Here is a 16,423-nt window from a genome sequence, read left to right as displayed (position 1 = left end):
TGGCTTTGTGACAGTAATCCAATGAGATACAATATTAAACATCAAGGAAGACTAGATACCTCAAGTAGAGATCTTACATTAAAATCAACCACTGCATGACAATAATATCTTAATAGAAGTTACTTCATAATTTCTCTATCCTTCCAAGCAAAATTATAAGGGCACATACCACTGTGGTTTCCTTACACTAAATTGCTCATGTAACCAAGGTCAAAATGCGGGACAACCAACTGAAGCAGCTTTTAATTACTAGTATTTTTTCTTCTAGATTTCAGAGTCGATTAAGCATTTGATCTGTACCTGAAAAGCCATAAGAGGAAAGGTTCCCAAGATGCTATGAGAAGGGCATGAAGATGAAGGGCAAAACTCTCCTCACTTTACTCACACGATTGTCCAAAGGTGATCAATGGGACTACTCATGCAAGTAAAGTGAGCAGCATTAGGCCTAAATTGTGCTCCCATAAGCACAAGCCTTCTAGCCAATAGTCTCCATGCTACTTAGTCCCCTAAAGTTTTCCCCCATCCATACAAGCTTGAAAGTTGTATATTTTGTTAGAAAATTAATTTGGTCAAAAGGCAGTCTGAAACAAACAGGAAAAATCAGATGGTGCATAGTGCCTTAGAGTGGAAGAGGAAAACCAAGTAATGCCCCATCAATATTATGCTTTTGGGAGACATTTCTGATAATCCCATAAGGATACATATTTAGCAAAAGCATTTTACTATGTAATGAACAGGAGGAGTGACGCTGTTGGGAGAGTCAACTAACCACCAAAAAGTCCTGTTGTCAGGAGTATCTGGATAAATGTCGGCTCTTGCAGTAAGTGAAAAGTTTAGCAGCAAAATAGGACAGTGGGGAAGAGTCTCTTGCTGTAGCAGAAATACTCATAGGAAGCCAGTTTTAAAAGAGATGGGAGGATGGACATATTTCCAAAGGGTTTCGTTATAAAAAATTTGTTAAAATAACCAGAAAGGATGTTACCTATGTCCATCACCACAATAAAGTGACATTATTGAAATCTTGATTTCTTGTTAGCGTAACTGGTCACGTCAGACCACATTGTACACTGACATCCCATGTAATGCCACTGCAGCCTGCACTTTACAGAGTTTTCCCTTAGGGTGGCAGATTCCACCTACTTATACTTTCTAATCCCATCCCTGAAAGTTAATCCCACCTTTCAATTTGGTCTGAAATAGCAGCAGATAAATATAATAAAATAAAAAAACAAAACAGACATTTTTATGATTCTCCACCAAATCCTGCTTTATCTCTATCCTTCCTTAAAATCTTGGGGAGGTACCTCCTCCTTCAGATCACTGGAAGTGAGTGTTTAAAGTCACAGAAGTACACTGAATTACACTGTATTTTGACGAATAATCTGTTTTCAAACTGACAGGCTTACTCTGATTTACATCAGAGGCATTTAGTCCCATGTTTTTCAATTTAACACCACTTGAGGGTCAACCGTGTAATATTTAATTAGTGGAGACTGATATGATACTATGTACTGTACATATGTTCATTTTAGAAGGTTACTGAAAGCCGAACCTGGGACCTAAAATCTGTAATAAATAATCAATGCACTTTTTGTTCCCCCCCCTCAAACGCCAAAATATTCCATAACCCACTAACCTGAATCCTGAAAACGGTATTGGGGCTGTGACCTCCATTATACAATATAAAATCCTGGTTTACTGCAACACACACGAGTGTGGAGTTTAAAGCAAGATTAAGATTAAATTGGTGTGGTTATACTGGATAGCTGCTAAACCCTAGTTATGTTTGGAAATCAGTTATATTTTTAATCAATATCAAAGGCACATAAAGGTTGCGTATCCATGTGCTCTTGACATTTAAATCCAAATAAAAATACTCAACACTCATTTAATACCAGAATTATTTATGTCACTTATGTACTGTACTTCTATAGTTTTGATCTTTGAGTTACTAGCTTTTATGGATCATGGTTCAGATACAATGTTCTCAACCACACACTAGAGGGGATTTTTTGGGTTTGTTTTGGTAATATTCCCTAGCATAGACATTTCCCTTAGATAGGGAGGAACTTTCCTGTGTTTAGCATAAGCAGTTTTCAATTTACTGCTGTTTACAAGCATTTCATTCACTGCCACTCCATCCTCCCTGTATTCCATTTCTTTAACCTTGCCAAATCCAAAGGCGTATAAGAGAACGAGATATTTGAGGAGGATCTCAAGTTGACACACAAACTGGTTTGATGAAAATTAGTTATTAGGCAATCATTTATTAGTTTCAAAAGCACCTCTATCTGGCCTTTGTTAGTACAAGTCTAGCTCTGCCCTTAGCACGTAGGACACAACAACAGTTGTCAACAACAACAGTTAGTCAAAACAAGCAATCTGAGAATCACTGGAGAAATCTGAGTAACTCAGTAATGCTGTTACATTTAAGGATCCAAAAAAAGTCTTTATTGAAACCTTAATATTTAGGAGATTGCTGTTCTGCAACACTTGGTTCAAAATTCAGCAGAGCCAGCACAAGAACTGTCTGAAATGCTTTGATTCTATATTATGTTTTGAACTACCATCCCGAATTTCCTTTAATTCAGAGATGAGGTGGACTGGTTTTAGCACACTTACCTGTGGACAGGTGTTCCCATTCAAAAGCCATCTCAACTGGCACCCTTGTTCACAGATTCATGTGTGCCAGGATCTGAATGGATGTGGAACCTGAACTACGCTCTCACTCCTGGAGGCTGTTCTTACTGGTCAAGTTTGAGGCACAACAACAAAATTCTAGTATTTAGCATTTAGTGCTCAAAAATGTTCACAACCCTTCTCTAATTTAACTCACAACACCCAAATGAAATAGATGTTGTTATTCCCATTTAATGTTAGTGAAATATCATGTGGTTCACCAAATGCCACAGAGGATATTAGAACCAGGATTAGAATTCTATTCCTAGCCTTTTTCAATTATTAGGCCACTCAGTGTCCTGTTTGCATAGCATCTCCTCTGCACTGCCTGACTAGAGTGCAAGACTCACAAGGAAGGGACAATTTTTATGCAGCATTTCACATAGCAACAAGCCCACAGACTCCCAAACAAATGATTGCACCATATTGCTTTCATTTGAAAGACCGGTCTCTTCTCAAAGCTAAAGTACAATGTAGATGGCAGATTCAATATTTCAGCCATGAAATGCCACTTATGTACATATAAGTAGTCATCCCTTGAGATATACCAGTTCATTACTGCCTTGCACAGAACTGAAGTGCCGGTAGCTGACTGTTCTTTTATGCAGACACTCAGTACACCTGAACGGATGTTAAAAATCTGACATATCTATTAGCAAATGGAATACTCAAAAAAGGGTACTGTCAGGTCAAATTATGCTCCAAACTGGGGTTTTGTAAAAATAATCTTTTACAAAAACCAAGACTAGTAGAAATGCAAGATTTTTATTCCCATAGAATAGATTTAAAAAAAATCCTACTGTATGCATGAAACAAACGTGCTATTTTATGAGAAACTGAAATTGTAGTTGATAAGATAATACCTAGAGGGAAAAGTGTGAAACTCACCTATTTTCATTGTATAAGAGGAGAAATGTTTACAATATTAAAAACTAATAATAAAAGGGTAAATTAGATTTAATTAGTTTAAATAATCCAAGGTATTATTTGTAATACAGGTAAGTAAATATTCAGTCAATTCTCATTAAATATTTAAAACTAGAAGACAAGGCAAGCAACTGTCTTTACAGGAATTTATGTTATAAACGCCTTGTCTGTGCTGACAACTCCCTTTATGACTGTGATAGATGATCATGATTCAGGATTACAAGTTTTGTTTACATCAACGCTGTCCTTGACCACTCCAGCACAAATGAATAAAGTGGAAAGTAAATATGCTAATACCATATAGAAGACAATAAGTAAAACAGATTTGGAATTGTTGGACTTCAGTCTTCTAACACCATTATTCAGGGCTGGTCCACAGTAACGCTGTAAATCGATCTAAATTATGCTAGTTCCAGGGTGGATAAAAATCAATGATTTTTTTAAATTGGATTTTTTTGATAGAATGCTTTTTGGGGAAAAAAGCATTCTAAAGATAGTTTTAAATAAGATTTAATTAATCTTTATAGCTCAAAGATATCTCATCATGGAATAGGGATTGTAAATTTTAATTCTATAATATGAGACAATATATTCATGTAATGTTTAAGAAAAGTTTTGTAAACGAGTTCCAATAGTTCGTGGATTAGAGACCCAATCTTATGAGGTTGCAGGGGCTTCTGTATAGATTATTTAGGTTAATCTTTCTATCTACCCAATGGGACTCAGTGCTCAGTTTAGAAGATACCATCAGAGATGCTTAGTTCTGCAGTTCTCAAACTGTGGATTTGTGTCTCTAGAGATAACATGCTTGTTAACAGCAAAAATGTTTTTAAAGAAAGAAAGAATATATAGAGGTGAGAAATAACAGACCTCAACCCTATTGTCCCTCTGCAAATTTGTGTACACAGAGTCAATCCCTTACCTCTCTTTAAAAATGCAAAGTTTCAAAAAGTTCAATGAATAGAAGATTGTTGGGGGCGGAATAGATCTGGACAAGGAGAAGAAGTCTGGAGATAAATGTGAGAAGGTAGGGACAGGCAGTAGAAACAAAAGTGAAACTGTTTGAGCAGCATATTGCAGAAGTCTTGAGGTCTTTCTGAGTGTAGCCTTCATTGATTTGAGATCTACCAATACCATTCTCTCACTAGAAGGGAAAACCTATAATGGCAGAAGGCCGTAAAAGAGACCCAGTTTGGGAATAAGAACCATTCAAAAATATATGTGTGCTGATGATGTTTTAAAGCAAGTCACACCAGTGAACTGGTGGAAGTCACTTAAGCACTTGGATTCAGACACTGTTGAAGTGATAATCTCACTTTTAACAGCAGTAGCTTCTTCTGCCAGTGTAGAAAAAATATTTTCTTCCTTTGGATTAATTCATACAAAATTGAGAAATCATTTGAGACCTGAAAAAGCAGGAAAGCTTGTTTTCCTTTTCCAGATTATGAACAGGAAAATGAAGGTGAAGATGAAGATGACTGAGTTAGCTGCAGAATCCAATATTTTAAGTTTCTCATGTTGACCAGGCTGACATAGTCTATTTTTTTAAAATATTTCATTTAACTATTTTAGTTAAAAACAATTTAAACAAAAACAAACCTGATTTTAAAAAACTTCTATGTTTAACTAAATTCAAAAATTCATACGCTTGTTTTGTTAAAATATTATATGTTTGCTATTGAAGAAAAAAATCCAGAATACATAACGTTGTTGTTTTAGTGAAATAAAACAGTTTAAATGTCTGTCTGGTGATGTTCTCCTCCTTATACAGCATGGCAAGAAAATCCTCCAAATATTAATGATTAACCTGTTGAACTGGCGATAGTTCATCTCCCAATTACTTCATAAATAACTGCTTCAATTACCAAACAATCATTCATTTTCTGATATAGCTGTAAAACTAATCTGAAAAGTTTTCTAAAGAAATCACTTTAAAAATGTATAGTGTGTACCTTCTAAAAATGAAACCTACATCTATCTCTGAGTTGTGAAGAATATGTATTAAGGTTATAACAACCAACAAGAAAGCACTTTTATGTAGAAATCCAGGATTAAATCGAGTGTTCCTGACTAGTGATTTAAATCATGATTTAAATCAAATTCACCCCAGCTAGTTCACTTACATAAATTACATAACTGAAGTCCATGTAATTTAGTGCCATGTAGACACTGCTGTAAGTTGACCTATACTGATGGGAGAAACTCTCCCATCAAGGTAGCTTCTGCCTCTCAGGGAAGTGGCGTACAGACATCTACAGGAGAGCGCTCTCCTGTAGGACTTAGCTTGTCTTCACCAGACCCACTAAATCGACACCACTGCACTGATCGCAGTAATGCCCATTTAGCCGGTAATGTAGATATGGCTTCATTTATCAGCAAAGCCGGGCAGTCAATCCATCTACAGAAATATCTACAATTACAATCGAGTCTGCACCACTTAGTCCCTCCTACAGCTTTAACTACTGATATGTTGAACATTTAAGAGAACATCAGACAGTGTGCATTCTGAATACAGTCAACCACCAAAATTTCAGAATACTAGTCACACAACTTCCCAATCTTCTCGTGAAGGGGGGAAAAAAAAATCAGGTCTTTCTCACAGTAGCAGATGCTTAAGGAGCAGAAAATATTAAATATTTCAAAGGTTTTTATTAACCCCCCCCCCATGCTACGTTTGTGCATATTTGCAGTAAGGATCTAAAATCTGGGCTTTAAATTAGAAAAAGCAGGGATGGTCCTAAACACTTGTTGAATCTGTATGCCTCCCTTCCACCACCCAAACATACATGACCCAAAAAGGAAGCAGGGCACAGATGCCAACTTTCCAAAGTTCCAGGGGGTGCTTGACCCCTGGCTCTACCCCAGACCCTGCCCCCACCCCTTCCCCCAAGGCCTCGCCCCACCCCACCTTTTATTGCCCCCAGTCCACCCCGCCCCGCCTCTTCCCGCCCAGTTCTACCCCCTCCTCAGAGTGCACTGCATCCTCACTACTCCCCCAGTGAATTGCAGCAGGTGGGAGGCGTGGGGAGGTGCTGATCCGCAGGGCCTGCTGGTGGGTGGGAGGTGCTGGGGGTGGGGGGTGTTCAGCAACCACCATTTTTCCCCCATGGGTGCTCCAGCCCCAGAGCACCCACAGAGTCGGTGCCTATGAAGCAGGGCTTGACTATATCTGTTTTAATTCTTGCAAGTGGCCTCACAGGACCTCAGGTCTCACCCCTCGGAAAAATGGTAAAATCTAGCCTAACCTCCCCCTAAAATTGCATAATTTGGCTGGTTAGTTTGCCCCACATCTCACCTTCCCCTTCTAAAGTAACACTACATTTGGGCACTGCCTTTTCCTCTTTCAACATCTATACCAGTAAGGTTTCAGGGAGAAAGAAAGCATCTTTACAGATCTGCAACAGGTAAAGAGAACCCAGCCATGTAAGACAAGGTCCTTCAGGTGATGTCCAACTCAGGTAAGGACGATACCATCTCAAACTCCCACATCATCTTGCCCAGTTTTCTGAGGGGTTTTCTCATGCCTACCCACAGTAGTTTGGAAAAAATAAAGACCTCTGCACACATGGGAGTGGCAGCCTAAAACACAATCCACAATGCCCAGGGGACTCAAAAGAAGCAGCATCACTTATCAAAGCAAGTGTAGCATTCATAAACATATGGCAGCAAGACAACCTCGCCCCAAATTCTGAATTTCTTACAGGCCCAAGGGATACAAGTTCTCTGAATTAAACCGAGAGGGGGGGTAACCTCCGAGACCAGAGGTCCAAAGGTCCTCCCCACATTCCCGAAGAACAGGGACATCCCCAAACACAACTGCCAGGGGAGGGATTTCAAGCCAAGGACTTCTCCAAAGGTGGCCTGCGATATACAGGAGATAGATGACCACGATGGTCCCTTCCGGCGCTGGACTCTAGGAAGCTGTGAGTCTCCTGAAGCACCCCCTGACCTACAGCCAACCCCTCCCCGCAACTCCACCTGGCTGGGCGGGGCGCAGCCCCGCACTCCCCCACACCAGGCTGCCGCAATACTCCTCCCAGCCAGGGACCCCCGCTCTGCTGAGGGGGGTCCGCCATGGGCCCGGACCCCAGCGCACAGCCGGGGCAGCCTGCCGGCAGGGAAAGCCAGCCTCCCCGCGGGGGCAAGGGGCGACCCCCTCCTGCGGGCAGCCAGCGAGAGGCGGTGGCGGGCTCAGAAGCTCCGTGTGAGAGGGAGCTGGACCAAGAGACCCCACCCCACTGGAGAGGGGGGCCTGGGCCAGACCCGGCAAGTGGGGGGTCCCTCGCAGGGAGAAGCCGCGGGGTCCGGGGCTCCCAGCCGCTCAGGAGTGACAGGGACCCGGACCCCTGGGAAGCCCCGGCGCGGTCCCAGGGGCGGGGGGACAGTCCTGACCCGCCCCTTACCTGGGGCGGACACCCGGCTCCTGGCCCCGCTCCGCCGCGGCTCGGGGCGGCTCCCCTCCCAGAGGGGCTCCCGTGCATTGGGGTTCCGCTGCGCGCTCCCGCCGCGGGGCACTTCCGGCCGCGCGCCGCCCCCTCCCGTCACGCTCACGCCGCACAACCGCCCAGGGCGCGGAGGCGGGCCCGCTTCCGGGTCACGTGCCGCGCTCCGGTCAATCGTAATGCAGCTGCTGGAATGGGCGGGGCCTGGCGCGGGCTCGGGAGAACCGCGGAAAGAGGCGAGACGGAGGTGAGGCGGGGAGGGGCGGTGCGGGGCTAGGTGGGGGAGGGGCGGGGTTGGGACGGCAGGGGGAAGGGTGGGGGAGGCTGGTGTTGGGATGGCAGGGGGAGGGGTTGGAGAGGGGTGGTGTTGGGATGGGAGGGGGAAGGGGAGGTTTGGTGCTGGGATAGGTGAGGGAGGCTGGGGTTGGGATGGCAGGGGGAGGGGTGGGGTTGGGATAGGTGGGGGAGGGGTGGTGTTGGGATGGGAGGGGGAAGGGGAGGTTTGGTGCTGGGATAGGTGGGGGAGGGGTGGGGTTGGGATAGGTGGGGGAAGGGGAGGTTTGGTGCTGGGATAGGTGAGGGAGGCTGGGGTTGGGATGGCAGGGGGAGGGGTGGGGTTGGGATAGGTGGGGGAGGGGTGGTGTTGGGATGGGAGGGGGAAGGGGAGGTTTGGTGCTGGGATAGGTGGGGGAGGGTTGGGAGGCTGGTGTTGGGATGGCAGGGGAAGGGTTGGGGGGGGTGGTGCTGGAATGACAGGGGCAGGGCTTGTGTTGGGGGGGGTGTGGAAGGGTTGGTATTGGTATGGGAGGATTGTATAGGGAGGTGGCTGAGGGAGGGCTGCTGTTGGGAAAGGAAGGAGTTGGCAAGAAGAAGGAGGGGAAGGTGGTTTTTGGCTCCATCATGCTAGAGATTAAAATCCAGAGATACTTCACCATCCGAGATCTCAAGGAGTGCAACACAAACGCTCCCTCAGAGGAAGAAAAATGTGCTCGGGAGGGAGGGCAGAGAAAGATGGCAGCAGTACCACTGCTCAGTATAGCAGCCAACTGCCCATCAGGAATGGACACAGAGGGATCAAACACTCAATAAGCTGTGAGGCCTTGTCTTGGGCCAATGCTGGATGCTACTGACATGCATTCAGAGTTTCTCTGTCTCTCTCTCTCGTACATCGTAAGATGACAATAAAGTATATTTTATTTGAATTGGGGTAGTAAGAGGATAGGGATGGATGGGTGATGGGATGGGAGGAGATGGTTTTGTTGTGAGAGGACAGAGTTGCTAAAGGTCCAAAGTGCTCTCTCTTTTTAGGAGTGCCATCCTCACCTAATGAATCAGATAAGCAGCCAAAGAGCAGCTTGCAAAGTTTTTCAATGCAGTCTACAACTGCCTGCATATTTAATCTAAAGAAGTAGCCTATGGAGATAGTTGTCAGCATGTCACACTGGCTTAAACAGAGCATCGCCTGCCTTGTGGAGACTTCAGGTATGTCTGCACTCCAGCTGGGATCAAGTCTTCCAGACTGAGTAGACTCAGGCTAGCTGCTAAAAATATTAGTGTGGACGTTGCAGCTTGGGCAGCAGCTTAGGCTCTCAAGCCCACCCAACCGTTGGGGTGCTGGTGACTAGCCCCACTCTTCATCAGAGCTGCAACATCCACACTGCTATTTTTACATGCTAACGTGACCCTTAACCACATCTATCCTCTATTTATTGGACACAGGTGAAGGGGAAATCTACACTTGTAAAGTAATCCAGGCATGTCAAAGAATATTGTTTGATATATTTATTTGAATCAGTATGCGCTGTGACGAGTATAATGTGCATGGTTACCATGGGTATTATAGGGTGTATTTTTGCCTCAGTACTTTGGGAAGGAATTTTACACATCAATTTAGACGAGAATAAGTTCCTTTGTATTATTATTTGCATTGCACCAACTGTATCCCAGATGCTTTACAGACAGTAAGACAATGAATTCCCTGCCTCAGAGTGGTTAAAATCATAGATAACATTCAAACAGATGGAGGCTTATTTATCTCCAACTGTTCTCTCTTGTCATATGTTTAGATTGTGAGTTCCTTGTGGCAGGGACTGTATTTCTTATAGGTACATACAATATCTAGCACAATGGGAACCTGACTGGGTGCTTTTTGTGCTACAGCAATAATTATTATTAACAATATCCTGTGTGAGTGAGCAGTAAAAGTTTTCTCATTTTTTTTTAATTAAAGGAAGAGTAAGATATATAGACGTTTTATAAATGTAAATAAACTAAAATCTGGGGAGAATGTCAATGGGTATGAAGGAACTTAGAAATCATGGTGATGAACATGATAGGTAAGTTAGATTTGCTAGTGGTGAAATGAGTTGACCAAAAGAAGTAGGTTTTAAGTAAGGATTTGAAGGCAAGATTGGGTGGCACATCGGTTCAGGGAGGATGTCCCGGGTAGAGGAGGCAAAATGAGAAGAGACAATATATTGAGCCTGATTCTCCACTGCCTTACTCTCCCCACCCAGTGTTGTCATTTACACTTGCAGAAAATGGCATGAAATTTCAGCACCTGTGTGAGTGGAGAATTCTGATTTGGCAATGTTCTACACCCCTTTGGCCCTCACTTTGGACAAGTGCAAATGACTACAGAAGGAGCCAGTAAGTGGAGAATCAAGTCCTTTGGCTTCAATAGGCGTGCCACCCAGTCATACCAGTTCTCAGTTTGGGCCATTGTGTTTAATACAGAACTCCTTGCATGCAGAGTTTAATGATAATGTTCCATGAATGCCCTTCTGTCTCATTCCAGTTTCTCTTCGTTAGCTGGGATCATCTGGAATTATCCCTTATAGTGGAATACTGGCAATACTGAGTATTGTTTGGGTGGATCAATGCTGCATCCTCAGAAAACTTCCTTCCATATTTCCGTTTCTTGCATTAGTTTATTGCTGTCGCTGACATATGTTAAAAGCCATTATTAGTTTTTGGTTTGTGGAGCCTGAGATTTTGTAACAGCTCATATGACATTTTGAAGAGAGCATATTCATACCAAGGGCTTCCACCTGGAAAGTTCGGAAACAACTGTCCTTCCAGGTGTTAAATTCTTGAGTGCCACATATAGGTATTGGAGTTTTCCTGACATTCTTGGCTTGGATCTAAACTTCATTCTGAAGCTCCAGCTCAGGCAAAAATTCCATTGATGTCTGTAGGGGTTTGCCAACATAAGGGCTTCAGGATTCATCCCTGTTTGACTTTGAATCACAGATACTTGTTTTACTGATATAAACAATTTTTTGCCACTGTTTCCACTGAAGATTATACAAGTTAGGAAGAATGAGTTTGTAATCATCCTTGCCTTGAGTATCATCAGTGTAGTTGTCAGCTAAACAGCAACTGCAAAACCTTTATAATTGAGGAAGTTTGATTTGCAGAGGCTAGTTGTAGTTTGTGGCACCGGCAGTTAGAAAAATAGTGCAAGATTCTTTCCTCTGCTGAGAGCTGCTCAGTGCAAGGGACAGCAGGGTGTGGGAGCCAGTTACAACTCCCTGATTCTCTGCCCTGCACAACTCCAGCCCCAACCCTGGCATAGGGTAGAATGACCATGGGGCTGCTCTGACCTATGCTAGCTGGCAACAATTCCTAAGGTACTACAGGACATCTGAGAAGTGAAGGAACACAGCTAGCTGTGATCCGTCTACATTCCCAGGATGTCCTTTACACTGGAGTAGGGGTGTGGGTGAGGGGGTGTTGGCTACACCTTCACAGAGTTTCCCTCCACTCACAGAGGGTATTCACAACTGGCCATGTGTGGTCAATGTTCTGCAGTACCTGAGTGGCACAAAGAGGGTGGATCAGGGGAGAGAATCAAGCCCATCACTTTTTATTTATTAATCTAGCAAAAGTCATAGCCTGATTCTGATCCCATATACAGGATAATTTAATTAACACGGCTGTAAGTCAAGGAAGTTACACTGGTATAGAACTGGTGAGATCAGAATGAGGCGGATTGATAAAGAATACATTGGGATGCCATTTATTTTTTAGCAGAATCACTTTTCACAATAGAACTGTGCTGCATGTGGGTATGAAGCTTTGATGCCCTTTGTTTTCAGAGTATTAGATCTTACATTTAAAAGCACACCTCCCATGTGCAGAGTTTATCAGCCAGTTTATTCTCAGATACCCTGACGGAAGAGACACACACACAGTGTGTTCACTCACGCAGACTTTTGTTCTTTCTTACTTTGTTGTTCTCTCAATGTAAAACAACACAAAAATCTGTTTCGTCTTTGTGCATGGAGAAGCATAATAAAGATGGACTACAAGCCGTCAGGAACAGTATTCCTGATAATGTCATGGCAAACCTGGTGGCTGAACTTTGTGACTTTGTCCTCACCCATAATTATTTCACATTTGGGGACAATGTATACCTTCAAATCAGCGGCACTGCTATGGGTACCCGCATGGCCCCACAGCATGCCAACATTTTTATGGCTGACTTAGAACAACGCTTCCTCAGCTCTCGTCCCCTAACGCCCCTACTCTACTTGCGCTATATTGATGACATCTTCATCATCTGGACCCCTGGAAAAGAGGCCCTTGAGGAATTCCACCATGATTTCAACAATTTCCATCCCACCATCAACCTCAGCCTGGACCAGTCCACACAAGAGATCCACTTCCTGGACACTACAGTGCTAATAAGCGATGGTCACATAAACACCACCCTATACCGGAAACCTACTGACCGCTATTCCTACCTACATGCCTCCAGCTTTCACCCAGACCACACCACACGATCCACTGTCTACAGCCAAGCTCTACGATACAACCGCATTTGCTCCAACCCTTCAGACAGAGACCAACACCTACAAGATCTCTATCAAGCATTCGTACAACTACAATACCCACTTGCTGAAGTGAAGAAACAAATTGACAGAGCCAGAAGAGTACCCAGAAGTCACCTACTACAGGACAGGCCCAACAAAGATAACAACAAAACGCCACTAGCCATCACCTTCAGCCCCCAACTAAAACCTCTCCAACGCATCATCAAGGATCTACAACCTATCCTGAAGGATGACCCATCACTCTCACAGATCTTGGGAGACAGACCAATCCTTGCTATATAGACAGCCCCCCAAATACTCACGAGCAACCATACACCACACAACAAAAACACTAACCCAGGAACCTATCCTTGCAACAAAGCCCGTTGCCAACTGTGTCCACATATCTATTCAGAGGACACCATCATAGAGCCTCTCCGCTCTCCTGCTGGTAATAGCTCATCTTAAGTGATCACTCTCCTTACAGTGTATATGATAACACCCATTTTTTCATGTTCTGTGTGTATATAAAACTCCTCACTGTATTTTCCACTGAATGCATCCAATGAAGTGAGCTGTAGCTCACAAAAGCTTATGCTCAAATAAATTGGTTAGTCTCTAAGGTGCCACTAGTACTCCTTTTCTTTTTACCAACCACACTGTAAAGATGATTTTGGACCTTTAAAAAGTTGGGATTGGCTCTGTCATGCTCTACGAACTTCAGGATTCAAAAAACCCAGGAGGAGTAAACTGCAATAGTGGCTACATGTGGAAAACAACTCATAGTATATGAAATATAACTGTTTTTGGCCTCTGAGGAGTTAATGGCAGTTTGATTTCCTCAGCCATTTCCTCTTTGCTACAGACAGCAGAAGACATCACAGTGAAACAGACTTTCAACGGAAAATCAGCTTCAGCTTCAGCTAAAGTGGAGATTTGTGACAGGATAAAACCCCAAGGTAATTTGTAAAAAGAAGATTCTTAATGACCTCTCCCAGCTTGTGAGGCAAGGGATTTCACATTCCAAGTGGTTTAAGAGTCTTGCACCTGCAGGACAGCGTAGTAATCAGTAGCATGATAAATTTAGGGCTGGATCTTGCAACCTCACATGAGCTATCTTTACTCATGCTTGCAGTCCCACTGAGCCTGATCTTAACCCCCTTGCTCAGGGCCTGATCCTGATCCCATTGAAGCCAAATATCGTTTTGCTATCGATTTCCATGAAAATGGGGCTTGCTTAGGAAAAACTCCTATAGAAGGCAGGGAGAATTTTTCCTCAGTAACAGTGGACAGACAATATTGAGAATGTGGCTTACTGAGTTAATTGGTACGATTCAGTTGAGTAAGGGTTGTAGGATGGAGATTTGAACCAGTATGGAAAATGTTGCATGCTGGGAGAGGATCAAATCTCAATTGTGTCACTTATTCAGAAGTCTCCACAATAAGGAACTCAAATTAAATTTTCCAGATCACATTATTGATATATGTATCAGTTAATAACATGAGTAACTGGATGTGATAGCAACCAGACATCTAATATGAGGTGATGAATATTTCAAAATGAAGCCTTGTCAATGCAAAATACATTAAGAAATCTCAGAGTATCTTTTTCTGTATATATAGTGTCTAATTAAACTGATTTATTCTCTTACAAAGAGACAACGTCAATATCCTCTTCTAGAAATAAAAACCATAGCTTGTTATGCATTAAAAAGAGACCTGCATATTTGGCTTTAATGTCATTATTTATGTTTAATGCAGGTTTCTCTTTTTAATTTTATAAACAGGTATTGCAAATATTGTGAGGCACAGAGACCTTTTATCCAATTAAACCTAGTAGGACTTTTTTCCAAGCACTGTATTTTACACAAGATAGATTTTTGGATCTAAATTTAGTTAGTTTCTTTCATTGTATTAGTCACGGTCTCATTACAATACTTCACAGAGTTACTCTGACAGTGGCTGAAAGCCTGTGTGATGTATACAACTCTTTTTAAAAGTCAAAAGGAAGCAATAGCTTTCACTGCACCTGCAACAATAACACTCTGGACTATGATATTATTAAATCTCCCAGTCTAAGGATTGGTCAATACTTGACTGGGGAAGCTCCCCTGAAAACCCAGATGCTGCAGGAAGTGATTGTGGTGATTAAGTAAATGATGTGCTTTTCTCTAAGTCATTTCTGAATCATTGTCCCAACAAGGTTTCAAGAAAGCACCATACTCCCAACTATGCAGCCTTCTGCATGAGCTATGAATCCAAGTACCAGTAAGCTGTAGTCCTTAAATATCCTATGGCACTTTTTCCAAGAGTAAAAGTGTTAACCCATGTGAATTGAGCAAATTCAAGTTTGTATTGTTATATTTTGCATACTTAAATTCTTCCTGTAAATTCGCTTTGGTGTAGATTCTTCCCCTCATAAGCTTGTGTAATGTGTTGTGCACTGTTAATCAGCAGTTGCATTTCACCCCAGAGGTGACAGCCCTTCAGCAGTGGGTAAAGTAGTTCCTTTCTGTAGTTTTTCCAATTAGTAAAGTTGATAAAGGGATTCAAGTAGCCGAAAGGTGCTACATAAATATAGTACCATTGTGACATGATTTCTGTTCATCTTAGATCATTCAGTTGTTCAAAGTAGTACTGGAGAAACAACCTGCATGGTAATCTTCTGGACTTCAGAACATCTTTACTACAGAGGGGGCATTTACCAGTAATGCTGTTCAGTGTTCATATGTTCATTTACACAGTATTCTTCTATAGAAACAACATGTTTCTTTTGGTGGGGAAGCCAATATACCAACAAACAACTTCTCATTTCCCTTTGACTAAAATGATTAAAAAGTATGATATACTTTAGGTTTGATGATTATGAAAAATGATTTAAAAATGAATGTACCTTGTACTACAACAGTATAGTATAACAGCTCCTCTAATGTCCCTATATTCTCAATCAACTGTAGCCTACAGTTAAAGGCTTGTCAAAAGGAGTTGAAATTAATTTTTCATGACAACCCTAACTGCTAGAAGCTAATTATGTGAGTATAAATTACTAGTGCTCGTCCTGCTTATACAGGCCTTATTCATCCTACTAATTAGCTCAGATAATGACTGAATACTTAAATGCCTATAGAAACAAAATATATATCTTCTAAGTGACATCCCTTATTTTCTGCTTTATTCCTCTGATGTATGTCCTGCTACTATATTGAGATGCCATTAAAACTCAGGGATGACATTCCTTTAAAAAAGCATGGAATGGATTATTGAACTTCTATGTAACAGTCCTCAGCCTCCATGTGGCATGGAAATAAAAAATAATTTGAGTACAGAAGGACTCTCTCTCTCTTTCCAGTCCTGAACTTTAATGCTTTCCAGATTTCTGTGACGGATTTCTTTCTTTTTTTTTTTTTTTTTTTTTTGCATAAACATAAAAAATGTAAAGCACAAAAGCATAAAATTCTACATTAAAATACTATTGAAGGAGGAACAATTAACAAGAGCCAAGAAATTCTCAGTAAGGACTTATTAAACCATAAATGATTCTTAGCCCAGGGCTAGCGC

General features: G+C 42.3%; 2 protein-coding genes across 6 annotated transcripts in view; one reads left to right on the top strand and one right to left on the bottom strand.

The window, feature by feature from the left end:
- Positions 1-16,423, bottom strand: part of RALB (RAS like proto-oncogene B) — an 80,207-nt gene that overhangs the window by 44,958 nt on the left and 18,826 nt on the right. The window contains exon 1 of one of the 3 annotated variants that reach the window (XM_073305064.1): positions 8,010-8,181. The exons of 1 other annotated variant lie outside the window; for it this stretch is intronic. The gene's annotated coding sequence lies outside the window, so the exon portion shown is untranslated. Of the gene's footprint in view, positions 1-8,009; positions 8,182-16,423 lie in introns of those variants that run through there. One more of the 3 variants, XM_073305062.1, reaches the window with a different exon arrangement.
- LOC140895429 (uncharacterized) overlaps positions 8,244-16,423 on the top strand; it is an 82,128-nt gene continuing 73,948 nt past the window's right edge. Inside the window, exons 1-2 of one of the 3 annotated variants that reach the window (XM_073305050.1) lie at positions 8,244-8,295; positions 9,357-9,530. The gene's annotated coding sequence lies outside the window, so the exon portion shown is untranslated. Of the gene's footprint in view, positions 8,296-8,863; positions 9,531-16,423 lie in introns of those variants that run through there. The other 2 variants (XM_073305051.1, XM_073305047.1) reach the window with 2 other exon arrangements.

This window comes from Lepidochelys kempii, chromosome 11 (assembly GCF_965140265.1).
Source record: "Lepidochelys kempii isolate rLepKem1 chromosome 11, rLepKem1.hap2, whole genome shotgun sequence".
NCBI classification, from domain to species: domain Eukaryota; kingdom Metazoa; phylum Chordata; order Testudines; family Cheloniidae; genus Lepidochelys; species Lepidochelys kempii.
This window is presented reverse-complemented; position numbering and strand designations above follow the sequence as displayed.